This window comes from Motacilla alba, chromosome 5 (genome assembly GCF_015832195.1).
Source record: "Motacilla alba alba isolate MOTALB_02 chromosome 5, Motacilla_alba_V1.0_pri, whole genome shotgun sequence".
Taxonomy (NCBI): Eukaryota; Metazoa; Chordata; class Aves; order Passeriformes; family Motacillidae; genus Motacilla; species Motacilla alba.
Genome location: NC_052020.1, coordinates 60,085,722 through 60,100,762, shown reverse-complemented (window position 1 = coordinate 60,100,762; position 15,041 = coordinate 60,085,722). Strand labels below are relative to the sequence as shown.

At 52.1% G+C, this 15,041-nt stretch overlaps 1 protein-coding gene across 2 annotated transcripts in view; it reads left to right on the top strand.

Moving 5' to 3' along the window:
• The first annotated feature begins 1,321 nt into the window (after positions 1-1,321).
• The window catches only part of FRMD6 (FERM domain containing 6), a 40,737-nt gene continuing 27,017 nt past the window's right edge, over positions 1,322-15,041 (top strand). The window contains exons 1-2 of one of the 2 annotated variants that reach the window (XM_038139024.1): positions 1,322-1,468; positions 1,694-1,766. The gene's annotated coding sequence lies outside the window, so the exon portion shown is untranslated. Of the gene's footprint in view, positions 1,469-1,619; positions 1,767-15,041 lie in introns of those variants that run through there. The other variant, XM_038139025.1, reaches the window with a different exon arrangement.

Sequence of the window (15,041 nt, the reverse complement as noted above, 5' to 3'; positions counted from 1 at the left end):
CAGGGACATGAAGAAAAACACAAAATAAATTAATACTTTTTTTCTTTATTCTCCCTGTTAGGCCTTCAATGGTTTTGTATTTTCCATGACCTGGGAGAGTGGTCCTGCATCCTTGGGCACCTCTGTTTTGGCTTTCCTAGCTCCCTAAACCACCCTCACAGAGAAGAATTTCTTCCCAGTATCCCGTTTGTCAGTGGAAAGCCATTCCCCCTTGTCCTGTCCCTCCATCCCTTGTCCCCAGCCTGTCTCCAGCTCTCCTGGAGCCCTTTAGGTCCTGGAAGGGGCTCTCTGGAGCCTTCTCCTCTCCAGGTGAACATCCCCTGGTCTCTCAGCCTTTCCTTTGGGAGAGAGAACACGCTTCCCAAATCCAGAAGAGAGGCAGACTGGAGTCCTTCTAAGGCCAGCTCCTGTGCCAGCAGCACCTTCCCTACTCGGCGTTTTTCCCACTTTTGATCTCAAGAGACGGATGGAAACATCTGACAAGCAAATGACACCGTTCCCTCCCAGCCCTACCCCACCATGGAACCGCTCCCTTCCAGGTCCTGCACCCGTGACCTTTGGGACAGTGCCATGTCCAGGGCCTGAGCAGAGATTTCATCCCCCAGTCTTGGTGGGTTACGGGTCTGGTGTCCCTCAGCCACGTGTCTTCTGCAATCCAACCTTGCAGAAATTCTGGCTTTCCATGATAGGGAAAGGGCTCCCCTTTCCCCATCCTGCCCTTGGAAGGTTGGCTTAACCCAGCTCTGGATTTGTGTCTCCCACCACTCGCCGCTCCCCCGATAAAGATCCATGTGAAATTTATCTGGCCATCTTTCATTAAAATAAACCAATTAAGCAACGCTGAGGAGCCTCTGATCCAGGCCAGCTCGGTCAGTTGGTGAATCCCTGTTTCCAAAGCATCTTCCCTCTCTGTTCACCCTCACATCAAAGCAAGCCAGGGACCAGCCCCGTCCTTGGAGCAAAACCTGTCAAGAGATTGGGGAAACAGCTGATTTAATGCCAAGGAAATTAGTAACCAAATCAGTTCTTAGCCAAACGGCTCCTCTTCTTGATCTTGGGAAAAGTGGTGTTTAAATTCTCGATCTCATGGTTTTAGACTCAGGAAATGTGATTACACATCTGTCATTATTTTACTCTTCAGTGTTGATGGCTCATATTAAACAAACCACATTCCTGCATCGCTTAGTAATCTCTGCTGTTCCCTTTCCTTGCCGAGGAGACAAGTCCCAGCTTGACATCCCCATCCCTGTTGATCACAGCTCTGCTGTGAACCAACCGGCAGAGCCGTGCTGGCTCCAGCCGCGGGAGCGTTCGCACCTCCGACCTCTTTTCTCCAAATTCCCACAACTTCGCAGCCCCCTTTTCTCCTAAACAACCACTGGGTGAGGAGCAGGACATCCACACCCTGCTGAGATCCATGTGTTTCTCGGAAAGGTGGTCCAGCCTTCCCCTGTCTTCCACCGAGCAGGTAAGAACACGCGCTTTGGGCTTGGACACCAGTCAAAAAGGGTTGGTCCTTCCAAGCAGAGCACAATTCCCAGGGATCCCGGCGCCTCACCAGCCCAGGAGAACGTGGAGAGCCCCACGGCTCCTGCGGGATGGGCTCCCAGCGGCCACGCAGGAGGAACCTGCCCTGAAAAACGCCACCTCTGCAAGGACACTGAGCTTTTCTCTTGGTGGCTTTATCTTCCAGCTGTGCTGAGACAACCCCGAGCTCGCCATGGAGCTGCTGGAGGAACCTGACTCATAGATGTTCCCAGCACCAGGTAGGAAAACGAAGGCCTTTTTCAGTGGTGTTGTGGTTGAAGGGAGTGGTGGGGCAGGCGGTGACCTGGTACTGGTGGGGACATCGGAGACATGGGGCTGTGGTGTTGATTGAGAGGTGCCTATCCAGGTGTTTCCCATGGCTTGTGAAATCCTTCCCACCTGCTGGAAACTCAGCAGAGGATCTCAGGGAAAGCTTTGCCTTCTCCTGCTGAGGACATGGTTGGCCAAGCATTGGCAGCCATGCTCCTTGTGGCTGTGTTTTTCCTTTATCATGGCATTTTTGGCACAAGAGCTGTGCCAGGAATGGTGAAGATGCCTGGAATTCTTGTGGAGGGATGGTATGGTCTGGGGAAAACCCCGAGCTCCCGGCGCAATGCTGTTTGCTCGGATCTTGGGTTTTCCCTTGGTTTTGTTGGTGTGATTTCCATCTTTTGCCTGCACCAAGCCCCAGATTTGTCCCATCCTGGGAGCTGCCAGAGGTGGAAGGGTTGGAGCAGACGGGATGTGCTCCTTGTCAGCAAACCCACCATGTTTGTGCCCGACTGATTCCTGTGGGAGAAGCGAGGCTGGCGTGGCGTCGCCCTGTTCCTGTCAAAGACGAATCCATTTGGCTAAAAACAGCTCCTTTTGTTCTCTGCCATGTGACACGGGGAGTTTTCCTCCACCAACCCCTACAGGATGAGAAGGGAAGGTCCCGGTTAAGTGGGATCGAAGCGAAATGGTGGTGGGAGTGGGAGGGCAAGGCTGGGCGTAGGCAGGGCACCACTCCTTGCTGTGGGAGGCTGGGTGAGGTCCTGGGGGCACCTCTGCTCCCACCCTGCACCCAGGAGCTGGGAGAGATCCCATTCCCTTGGCACAGGGCATCCAGAGCTCCATCTTCCACAGCCACCCACCCGAGGGTGCTTTGGGCAGTGGGTGCAGCACTCTGCCTTCAGGTCCTGGTGCCTGTTGCTTCCAAGCTTCCATAACCTGAGGAATGAGCTGGGATTGCTGAATTCCAAGCTGCCTGTGGCCTTTGGGTTTTTATTTGGGTGCATGGCAGGTGTTCCTCGGGTGTTTTTGTCAGGGATCCCCTCTGGATTGCATTGGGTCACACATTTTGGGGATAAGGGCTTAGGAGCACTTGATGCTTCGTGGCTGATCTCTCCTTATTTGAAGTCATCTGCAAGGTTGATGTTGGCACAGATACTGTCAGACTCCTGGAGCGAGTCCAGAGGAGGCCATGAAGGTGCTCCAAGGCTCTGGAGCCAGGCTGGGAGAGCTGGGGGTGTCCAGCTGGACAAGAGAAGGCTCCAGGGAGAGTTCAGAGCCCCTTGCAGGGCCTGAAGGGGATCCAGGAGAGCTGGAGAGGGTCTGGGGACAAGGGATGGAGGGACAGGACACAGGGAATGGCTTCCCACTGCCAGAGGGCAGGGATAGATATGTGGGATATTGGGAAGGAATTCCAGGCTCTGAGGGTGGGCAGGTCCTGGCACAGGGTGCCCAGAGCAGCTGTGGCTGCCCCTGGATCCCTGGCAGTGCCCAAGGCCAGGCTGGATGGAGCTTGGAGCAGCCTGGTACAGTGGAAGTTGTCCCTGCCCATGGCAGGGGGTGGAACAGGGTGGTCTTTATTGCCTCTTCCAACCCAAACCAGTCCATGACTCCATGAAACTCCTCTGGGCCCAGGGGAACACGGGACCTGGCCCTCTTGGCAAGCAGAGCAGCCTGGGAGGAGTGTTTGTAGGATTGCTCTTTTTAAACAATTAAGAGCTTCTCCAGCTCATTTCCTTCAATGCCCTCACAGAGCAAATCAGCTTAATTAGCAGTCTAAGTGAATAATTAATTTTCTCACAGGTTTTTTTGATAGCTTCTTTAAAGCAAGAGGGTTCGAGCAGCTACTGGCACGACCATGGCTCAGTCCTTTAGCTGGTGCCTGCAGACCCCGAGGCCCATTAATGCCCTTATGGGCAGTGGAAATGGCCAAAAAATGGCACAAGAAGGGACCAGTGGCATGGAGAAGTTTTCCACATAGTTCTCCACCCCCAGCATCCCATGAAGATAGATGCAGCTTATCCATGTCCTAGCAAAGCACTGAGGTGTGACCCTAAAACCTGCTGCCCAGCCAGCTGATAGAGAGAGGTTTGAGGCTCCAAAGCCATAAAAATCAGGTTTATTTTCAGCTTTGCCTCTTCTTTTAATGACAGGAGGGTCTGCTGTTGTTTAGACCTGAGTGGAGAGACTTTAATTACTACTTTGGTGCCAAGGATGTAAATATGGACTCGGGGAAGCAGTGAGGGTTATTAAAAAGAAAAGACTGTAATTGCTGGGCCCCTCCCTCTCCATCAGATTTTCCTCTCGCTCCGGTTTGGAGAGGACCGGCTGATCCAGTCGGGCTGTCTCTGGCCAGGGGTTGCAGGCTCTCCCTGAGGAAGGGGAGCATCCAGCAGCACCCACCCAAGTCAGGATGGAATCACCTTTATGCAGGCAGGAAAACTTTGTGGAATCCCTGGGCTTTAGCATGGCCACACAGAGATGCTTGCAGTGTGAGGAGCAGGGCAGGCATTCTGGGTTGGTTTTCCCTGGGGAGATCTTTTTGCCGTGGAAGAAACTCCCAGCCCAGCTGTAAACAGCTTCTCTCTCTTAGATGCAAGCACTCCCATGCCTTTTTTTTTTTTTTCTTTAAACTCCTATCTTTGATTTCATTTAATAATGGATGAATTATCAGAAATATGTGCTGGCAGGCAGCCCGGGTTTTGTCAGGAGGCAAACGACTTCAGTAACGCGTCGGTTGAAAATATTTTGAAAAAGAAAAAAGAGAGCAAGAACAAATAAAAAAAAAAAAAAAAAAAAAAGAAAGTCAGTCTATGCAAAAGCCTCCAGGGGTGGGAAAAAACCTAAGCTGATTGCAGAAATTATTTTCTCTCCCTTTTCCTTCATGCCTGTGCTGAGGGTAGGATTGTCTCACTGAACTCATCTCTCCAAGAGCACGCTGTCACTTCTGTGGGGTGCAGGGGGAATATCAGGGCTCCGATGGAGGAGCCCCATCTCCTCCAAAAATGTTGGCACAGCCTCTTGGGAGTGGGGGTGCAGAGCTGTGACACCCTTGACCGCATCTCAGGCCATGCACCCAAATCCCCCACGCCTCGGTGGATCCGCGGCCGTGCCCGTCCCCGGGGCGGCACCGCGGGCAGCAGGGAGTGGGTGCCAAGGGGAACTTCTGCCCCAGGGCTGGAGCGTGTGGGGTGAAGCAATCCCAGGCAGTCATCGGGCAGGAACGGGGCGAAGCCAGGGCGAGCAGAGCCGGGGGAAGGCAGCACCTCCCTGGCGGCCTGCTCCGACACGCTGCACGGCCTCCCCGCGGGCCCGGCTCCTTCCATCCCTTCAGAGCCATCCCAGCACGGGCCGGGCAGAGAATGGAGCGAGGGAAACGCTGAGGAGAAGGATTTGGGGGTGTTGGTGGGTGAGAAGTTCAGTGTGAGGCGCCCGTGTGAGTTGGGAGCCAAAACCCAGCTGGGTGCTGGGCTGAGCCCACAGCGGGGGCAGCAGGGAAAGGGGGGATTCTCCTCCTCTGATCCTCTCAGGTGAGACCCCACCTGCAGAGCTGCCTCTGGCGTCTCCAGCATCAGGAAGATGTGGAATTGCTGGAACAAGCCCAGGGAAAGTCATGGGGTTGTTCCAAGGGCTGGAGCCCCTCTGCTCTGGAGCCCGGCTGGGAGAGCTGGGAATGTTCCCCTGGAGAGGAGAAGGCTCCAGGCAGAGCTCAGAGCCCCTGGCAGGGCCTGAAGGGGCTCCAGGAGAGCTGCAGAGGGACTGGGGACAAGGGATGGAGGGACAGGACACAGGGAATGACTTCACTCAGGTCAGGGTCAGATGGGATACTGGAAAAGAATTCTTCCCTGGGATGGTGGGGAGGTGCTGGCACAGAGCAGCTGTGGCTGCCCCTGGATCCCTGGAAGTGTCCAAGGCCAGGATGGATGGGAGTTGGAGCAGCCTGGGATAGTGGAAGGTGTCCTTGCCATGGCAGGGGTGGAATGGATGATCTTTAAGGTGCCTTCCAAGCCAAACCATTCTGGCATTCTATGACTCCATGATCCCTTTGGTCATCCTGCTGGCTCTGGACATTTTTGATGGCTTTGGGATTCCTGTTTGGGATCCCAGCTCTGGTGACCCCATCACCTCCTCCCACAGCCACGGTTGCTTTGGCTGTGTCAGGGGGGATTTCCTACCTGTCTGATTTTACAGTGGAAATGGAGAGACAGGGAATTGCATCCTGAAGCCTGACTCCATTTCAGCTGCTTGCTCCAGCTGGTGAATTTAGCTTTGTTTCCCTCTAGAGAGTGATTTCTCCAAAGAAAGCAAAGCCATGAAGAAGATCCTCGAGGTTCCCCACGGGATCCTTGGCCCTGGCAGGTTTGGGATCAGTCCCTGAGTCCTGGCAGTGTGGCTGAGGCAGGAGATGCTCCTGAGCCAGATTCCATCCCACTCCTCTGCCTGAGTCAGAGTGAGTCAGCCCTCTGGATTGCTCTCCTGCTGCCCCGAGCCAACCCAGCATATTTATTAGTTAATTAGTTTGCATTTCCTCCTCCTCTCCTCCCTTCCCTTCGCAGCAAGCCCTCTCCCCCATGTTTCCTGCAAAGCAAACTTCGGGGACCTGCATCCCATAAACATCCCCATCACCCACCCCCAAAACCACCACCCTTCCTGCAGAGAGGCCCAGCTCTTGGTCCCCTGTTGGATTAAGCTCTTTTCTGACCCAGGGATGGTGCGACTGAGAGGTGTTTTAAAAACGTTTCTTTTATTTTTAATTTCATGTGAAGGGTGAATATATACTATAGATTTATTTCACGCTATTTCAATCAGAAGCCAACTATTTCTTCATTACAATGCATGATAAGCATTTCTTGGCCTATCAGCTTATTTCCCACAGCCTCCTGTCCATGCAGTGGGTGGCAGGGGGGACCCACGCTGCTCCCAGCAGAAGATCCAGGGTCCATCCCAGACTTTTCCCTACTAAGACCCAATTTTAGCCCTGAAATGTAAGGATTGAAGTTATTTTTGTGGCCATTTTCCGTGGCAGAGGAGCTGCACCCACAGGAAGGGTGCAGGCTGTTATTGTGACATCCCAATGGGTTATTAGCAGAGGGGGAAGTGTGCTGAGGATTGCAGGGAACAGGAGGAATTCTTGGTGGTTTGCAAACTGTCCCCAGCGCTGGTTTTGCTCCATATCCATGCTCTTCCCAGACTCCTGGGATCACAGGATGGTCTGGGTGGGAAGGGATCCCATGAGCAGGGACATCACCGATCAGGATCATCCATCTCTGCTTCCCAGAGTTTTATCCCTCAGGGAAGTGCCTCAGCTGGGTCCCACAGCCTGGCTGAGCCATAAACAGCTTTGTCCTCACCAAAAAAAAAAAGGCTGGAATTTAGCAAGAAACCTGGGATTTAACTGAAATCCTGATAAAAACCAGGGCTGGCTGAAAAACCTACAACCACTCCAGCTGGGGAGAGGAGGAGAGGGTCTGTCCCCAACGGGGAAAGGGATGGGAATGGAGACAGGAATGAAGGTGGAAATGGAGATGGGAAAAGGGATTTGGGATAGGAACAGATGTGGGGATTGGGATAGAGATGGGAAAAGGAATAGGGATGGAAATGGGAATGAGGATAGGGATGGGAATAGGGACAGAGATGAACATAAGGACAGGGGTGAGCATGGAGAAGGGGATGAGAATGGTGACAGGAATGGGGATGAGAACAAGGATAATGATGGGGATGGGAACAAGGATAAGGATGGGGATGGGAATGGGGACAGGAACAAGCATAGGAACACGTGTAGGGATCAGGATAGAGATGGGAAAAGGAATAGGGATGGGAATGGGAATAAGAATGGGATGGGAATAGGGACAGAGACAAACATAAGGATGGGGATGAATATGGAGAAGGGATGGGAATGGACAGGAAGGAATGGAGATGGAACAAGGATAAGGATGGGAACAGGAATGGGGACAGGAACAAGCGTAGGAATGGGAATCTGATGGGAATGGGGACAAGGATGAGGACGGAGAGAGGGAAGGGACAGAAAGGGAAAGGGAGCAGCCTCACTCCTGCCGGCCCAGCCAGCCCCGGTAATGAGCAGCTCCCCTGCCCCTGGCTGCCCCGCCTGGGTGGGGAGGGGTTTTTCCAGCGCTGAGGGTTTGCAAGTGAGGCACCAGAAAGCAGACGGGCAGGAGCAGGGAATTTTTATCCCCGTGAACTCAGCGCTGCCATTTCACTTGGAAAACCCATGGATTACCCTGCTGTTTCCTTGCACCCTTTGTTCTTCCTTATCCTGTTTCCCACAGGAGATGGGGAGACCTGGAGGAGCTGGGCAGTGTTGGGTTTGATAGGAATCAGGTCCAGCTCTATCTCATCTCTGCTGGAGAAAAAAAACCAACAAACCCTCATTTTCTTTGGCTTTGCTGATTAAAGTTTAATTACCTTGAATGCAAATGATTCATCAAAGGAACACAGATTTTTTTTTTTTTTGTGAGAAGTTCATGTGTAGCCTGGGAAGGAAAGTGTTTATTGAGGTGTTCTCTGAGCAGGGTCTGCTCAGTGTCAGGAAAAGCTTTTGGGCAGAAACAGGGAAAAATTACTTTTGCTCTGTTCCCAGCTCGCTCTCTTTTCCCTGAAAGATCTCCCTGAGCACTTGACAGCATCACACAGCCCATTGCACAAGTGACTTATATTTTCCTGCTCTCCAGGTCTGCAAACCCATCTCTGGGAATTGCCCAGACAGGGGGAAAAATGGGGCCTTTGTTGGTTTTCCACGATCTTTGTGTGAGTTCATTCTCTGGGAGATCTGATTGCAAAACCAGTCCTGGAGTCAGGGAGACAATTCCAGGCAGGTGTTCCCACTGCACTTGGGGAGCCTCTTCTTTTCTTTTGGGGTGTGTAATTCCTTTATCTTGCTGATCTTTCCTAGAGATGCCTCTGTAAGCCCAGAGCAAGACTTGCTGGGCAGCCAGCAGAGTTAGCAGGGCGGACAGGAACTATCTGATCCCCCAAAATTAAAGGGAATGACAGTGTGGGAACACAGCTTGGAGTGTAAGCAGCTTGTGCCATGAAAAAATCACCTCAGCTTTGTATCCTGATGGATTTAAAGCAGGTAAATGACTCAGGAGGGTTTGCCACCACCATGGCTTTTATTTACAATCCCAAGGGAGCTGATCCTGCTGGGATGGGGCTGTGGAGCGGAAAGGACCTCTCTGCACAAATCCCCTCCATGAAAACCCCTGGAAATAGAAAACAAAATGATGCTGTTTCTTGCCTTTTCCAAAAATAACCCCAAATCCTCTGGAACATCGTGGGTGGAGCCTGGGCTGCTTATCCAGCTTCTCCCCAGTCTCCTGCAGATGTTTGCAGGAACGAGGTGCTCAGGGGTAGCCAAATTCCCCCCAAAACCCCAACCTGGGGAATGGGGCCCATGGATGCTGCAACTCAAGGATGCTGGAGAGCCTCGGGGTGATGGGCAACTGTCCCCCCCAGGAATCAGACATTCCCGAGAGCAGATAAAAGGGATCGGGGCTGGCTGCCTGCCCATGGAAAATCCCAGCCCAATCTTCTCACCTGGAGCTGTTTGCAGACTCTTCTCCCCCATTAGCATAAGCAAAGCTGCCTCCGTGCCATGCTGCCTTCCATCCCGCTCAGCTGCCACTCCTGTTGGGATTTGAGGCTGTTTTTAATGTCATTCCCTCCTCCCCCGTGGCACTTGGAGCAGGACCAGCCTGGCATGTCCTGTCCATGGGCAGACAGACGTGTCCCGGTGGCCTTTCATCAGCTGGGCACCAGCAGATCCAGCCCTGCCCCGCAGCGTCGCACCCATGCCATGGGTCAGCCAGGGAAATTCCCTGGGCTGGCCACTCCTGCTGGGTTCTTCTGGGAGCCCTGGGAATCGCTGAGAATTCCAGGCTTTCTGTGCTGCCAGGCTCTGACCCCCAAGAGAACACTGCATTGACCTGAGGCCGTGGAGAAGCTTCCAGAATGGAATGACAGAACTGGGATTGGGGGTGTGGGGTTTGGATAGAAGTGTGTGATATCACAGGGTGGGAAACTCAGAGTTTGGGGTTTAAGAATGGAGTAATGTATACAAAGTAAGATGGAGGTTTTAGGGTGGAGGCTGCTGCTTCTTCACCTCCTTCTCCATGGCTTTGGGTGGTTTTGTGTAATTGGATGAAAAAGTCACGGGTGGTTGGTTATTGGGTTAAAAGTGAAAATAATTGAGGTGTCATTTCTTAATTGGACAGTTTATCCTTAAAAGGTCTTGTAGAGAGAGAGATGGGGCTCCATTTTTAGTTTGTGAGAGTGAAGTGCTGGTGAACTCAGGGTTTGTGAGACTGTGACAGAGATAAGAACTAACAAACATCTGAGTCCCAACAAGAAATAGCTATCTCTTGTATTTAATCCCAACCCTGGCAAAAAAAGAAGCCAAGAATCCACAGGTGCTGTGGGAATGATCCTTTTGCACCCCTAAACACCCACTTTTCCAACTCACAGCAAAAAAATACATCATCCAAGCCCCCAAACACCCTGCACTTTGCAAACCTGAAGGCGTCAAAATAATTGATCTGCAGGTGTTTGGAACCCATTTGCATCACGCAAAGATATTATTAATTGCCAATTAGTAGTCAAACAGCACTAATGGCACCTGGCACAGGGAGGCAATAATCAGCTGGGCTTCTGCAACTGGAAAAACACCCGGCCCTGTGTAATTAAATGTCTTCTCCAGGCTCACCCCACCCGGCTGGCCTGGGCACTTGTGTGGGGAGCTTCCCACGCCACTGGGATGGTAGGACAGCTCCAGGATGGGACAGCTCTGGGATAGGGCAGCTCCAGGATGGGATTCTGCTGGTCCCATAGATGTGTCGTCCTCTCCTGGGATGGCTGGGGAGGAAAGGATCTCTCCATGGTGTGTGGAAGGAGCTGCACAATTCCAGGAGCTGGTAGGAGCAATCCCTACACGGGGTTATTGGGGTGTCTGAGGGATGAGATGTGGATTAGGTTTAGGTTTAGGCTGGGTGTGAAGCCTAGCTCAAGGGAGGGCAGGCCTGGTGTTCTTCATGTAACAGCTTGAGATCCAGCCCTGTCATAAACACAGCCATGGGAACGGGATAAATCCAAGCTGGCTCTGCAGGTAGGGCTGTTTGCTGAGCTTGGAGAGGCAGGAATGGAAAAGGCTTTTTGAGCCGTGGAAACTGTCCTGGTGATACCTAAAAACCAGGGATTGATACTCGGAAAAAGAAACTGGGAGGGTTATTTCTCTCCTTTGTTCAGCTGATTGCCTCCTAGGAGCACTGGCTGGGCAGATCTGTGTGTGCAGCAGCATTCCATGTTCCTGAGAAACTGGGAAAGCCTCAGGCACAGGGAATATTGCTGGAAAGAGGGGGAAATCCCCACTGTGGGCGAGGGGGATGAGGACATGGCACCAGCCTTCACCCAGGGGCAGCTGCCCTGGCAGAGCACAGGAGTCCTGGCTGCTCCAGGGAGGGATGCTGCAGCTCTTTCCTCACACACAGAGCACAAAAGTGGAGACTTTTTGAGATTTTATATTTTATTTTGGGGGAATTTTTGGTTTGGGGGTGATGAGCCAAGCAGTTGGTGTTCAGGTAAGCCCTGGGGAGCTCCAGGCTCTCCAGAACACCACGGGGCTGGAGAGAGCCCTGAATCCCTGCTCTGACAGCCCTAACCCTTCTTTTCTTCAAGGCAGCATCTTTCTAATCACTGGTGCCATAAAATAAGTTGCTCCAAGTCTGTGCTGAGGGCTTGTGGAAATCTGGGGTGTGGGATGTGCTGCCACATCCAGTGGGAGGCTTTTGGGGTGTAAATGGATTCAAACTGCCAGAGGCCAGGGTTAGATGGGAGATTTGGAAGGAATTCTGCCCTGTGAGGGTGGGCAGGCCCTGGCACAGGGTGCCCAGAGCAGCTGGGGCTGCCCCTGGATCCCTGGAAGTGTCCAAGGCCAGGCTGGACGGGGCTTGGAGCACCCTGGGACAGTGGAAGATGTCCTCGTCCATGGCAGGGGGTGGCACTGGATGAGCCTTAAGGTGCCTTCCAACCCAAACAATTCTGGGATTCCATAAATCAGGGGAGCTGGCTGGGGGTTTGATTAGCTGGGATGGCTGAGTTTGGGGACTCCCCTCTGCAAAGCACCAAAGTTAGGGAATCCCTTGAGAGCAAGGGGTCTAAGGGCTGAGTTTGCACCAGGAAAGTTGCAAAGGGGGAACCCTACACTGCAGAAAATCATGGCAGGAGGTGGAGGCATCTGTCCCTGGGCTTTGGAGCAGGATGGGATCTGGGCTGAGCCAGGATTGGGTTTATAGGATGGGATAACACAGCAGGACCATGATCTCTCTGCAAAAAACGCATTAATTTTAAAAACAGCAAGTGCTGCTGGAGCAGCTGGGAGTGGGGCCACAAGCAGGGTGGCAGTGAGGTGACAGTTTCCCAGGGTTTTCCTGGGGTGCCTACAGCATCCTTCACTCCTTTTTCTTCCTTCAGGGAAGGCCTTGGACAAAGAAATGTTGGCACGGGCCAGAATTGTGCAAACATGAGGTGGGCAAGGCTGAACAAGGAGCACCTGGGATTTCTCCCTCACTGCCCATCACTGGCTTCCAGGAGCTTTATTTTTAGTATTTCTTTTTAAAAAAATATATTTGAATTGAAATAATTCAATTTTTATATTTAGTATTTCTTTTTTAAAAAAATATTTGAATTGAAATAATTTGGATCACTGAAATAATTTGGATTGGATTGAAGTAATCTCCTGGGATGGATGAGAGTCAGGGCTCTGCATTTCATGCCCCTGCAGTAATGGGTGTCAGGGTTCTCCTTTAAACCTCTCTTTCCCAGGGCTTTATATCTGGATCATAAAAATTCAGAGGAAGGAAAAAAGGAATCGCATAAAAGGAGGTCGTAGGCACAGCTGCTTTTGGTTTATTGTGCTCACAGAGCTCATAAACAGCTTGGTTTGGAAGGGGAGAGGGCCAGGTCCAGCTGCTGTGGGATGTTTGGGGTAGGAGCCCAGGCATTTCGAGGGTGCCATGAAATTGTGAGCTCGTGGAAGAATGGATTGAAGTTTTGGTGGTGCCCTGATTACCCCACAGACACAGGTCCTGCCCTGCTGGGGTGGGACCCCAAAATGGGCTAGAATCCTAAAATCCCAGAATTATTTGGGTTGGAAGGAACCTTCAAGACCATCCAGTTCCAACCCCCCTGGCAAAGGCAGGGACTCCTTCCACTATCCCAGGTGGCTCCAAGCCCATCCAGCCCGGCCTTGACACTTCCAGGGATGGGGCAGAGGTTTGGGGGCTTCCAGGGCAGGAAGGGACATTTCGGGGTGGCCCAGATCCGTCCCCAAAGCTGTGACTCTTCCCTCCTGCCTTGCACCAGCTCCCAGACACAGCCCTGGGGAAGGGTGAGCCAGCTCTTCCCCTCCCAGTCTGCTCTAATGAAACCTGGGCTCCTGGGACAATCCCAGAGCCTGGGAAGGCAGAGAGGGATCTAAACATGGAGCAAATTCCCTCCTGGACGTGCAGGACCCCAGGCCAGCACTTCCCCCATCCACACCACCCATGGTGGGTGGCTTGGGCACTGTGCTCACCCCAGGAGCTCCCACCCCCCAGGATGGAAATCACCTGTGCACCTAGGGCACATCCCTGAGCCTCACCTGGCCTTGGTGTCCCCTCAGCCCCTTCAGGTGTCCTGCACATCCCAGGGAACGATGTCATTTCAGGGCCACATTTTCCAGAAATTCAATTTGGTGATGGTCTAGGAGACACTGTTCTTCCAGGAGGGGCTTTGCTGACTTCCCGAGGGATAAACACTTTTGGAGCAGGGTAACCCTGCTGGGTGAGAGCTGGGGATGGCATTGTCACCGTTCAGACATGTCCTTTCCTCTGTGCCACGGGGTGTGGGGCTGGCAGGGGAAACCCCCAGAGACCCACATCTGCTGCTTCCTGGGGAAATGGCATGTCTGGGAAAGGTTCCACTGAAAGCTGCCCTTCAAACCAAACCAAACCAAAATGATGCCTTTTCCTGCTGCAGGGAAGGGAGGGAGGGCAGCAGGAATCATGGAATTCCAGAATGGTTTGGATTGGAAGGGACATTAAAGACCATCTCATTCCAAACCCCTGCCCATGGCAAAGTTTCCACTAGCCCAGGTTTATATATAAATGACCAATTGCTATATAAAAATTATATATATAATATAGAGACGTCTAAATATATAGAATATATATATAAATAATTATAGTTATTTCATATATTATATATAAATTTAAAAATTAATGTATATATATATATATAAAAAATTATAATTATAAATTTTTACATGTGTATATCCACAGCCTTTCCCTGCCAAAGGAGCACCCCAAAATCCCATCTGGAAAAATCCACTGCAATAATGCACCATGGTTTTTCAAGCCCTCAAATGCATTTGCTCAGTTACAGGTTTACAAGAACATTCCTGAGCTCTGACACTAACTTACAGCTAAATAAGCAAACAAACACATAAATGAACTGTTTGCTGCCACAGCAGGGAGATATTCCCAATCCATGACTAAAGCTGGGGGGTTTCAAGGCTTTTTGGGACATGGTGCCAGCTCCAGACTGTCCCATGGGTGCCAGAGCTCTCAGTGACACCTGTCCAGTGAGATTCCCCAGGGAACCAGGCTGGGATAAAGCCCAACCAAAACCTGTGGTGGTTTTGGAGCTGGTGTCCAGTGCTGGTTCACTGTGCAGCCCCAAAAATGGGATTTTTAGCCCTGGGGGTGGGATGGAATGAGAGAGGGGGAAGGAGAGGCTTGGGGAGAAAAAAGGAGGTGACCAAAGTGAAGGGATACAGGGATATGGGACCACAGCAACGTGCCCAGGGACCCAGAGAGCTTGGAAACCCTGGGAGCTCAGGGACCTGGGGAGCTTGGAAACCCTGAAATCTGGAGTCCCTGGGAGCTCAGGGACCTGGGGAGCTTGGAAACCCTGAAATCTGGGGTCCCTGGGAGCTCAGGGAGCTTGGACACCCCAAAATCTGGGGTCTCTTGGAGCTCAGGGACACAGGGAGCTTGGCTGCCGCTGTCTGGCTCCTGTGTGCCATTAATAAACACAAAGGGATTAACGAGCTATTTGTGGGAGCCCATTAGGCAAATATTAGCCCAGCTATGGATCCTCCTGGAGGCCGCCTCAGTCCATTTCGTGAAAATCAATTCTCTTTTGGGCAGGCGTGGGGAGAGGCCGCGGCGGCTTCAAAAAGCAGAGGAATTGCA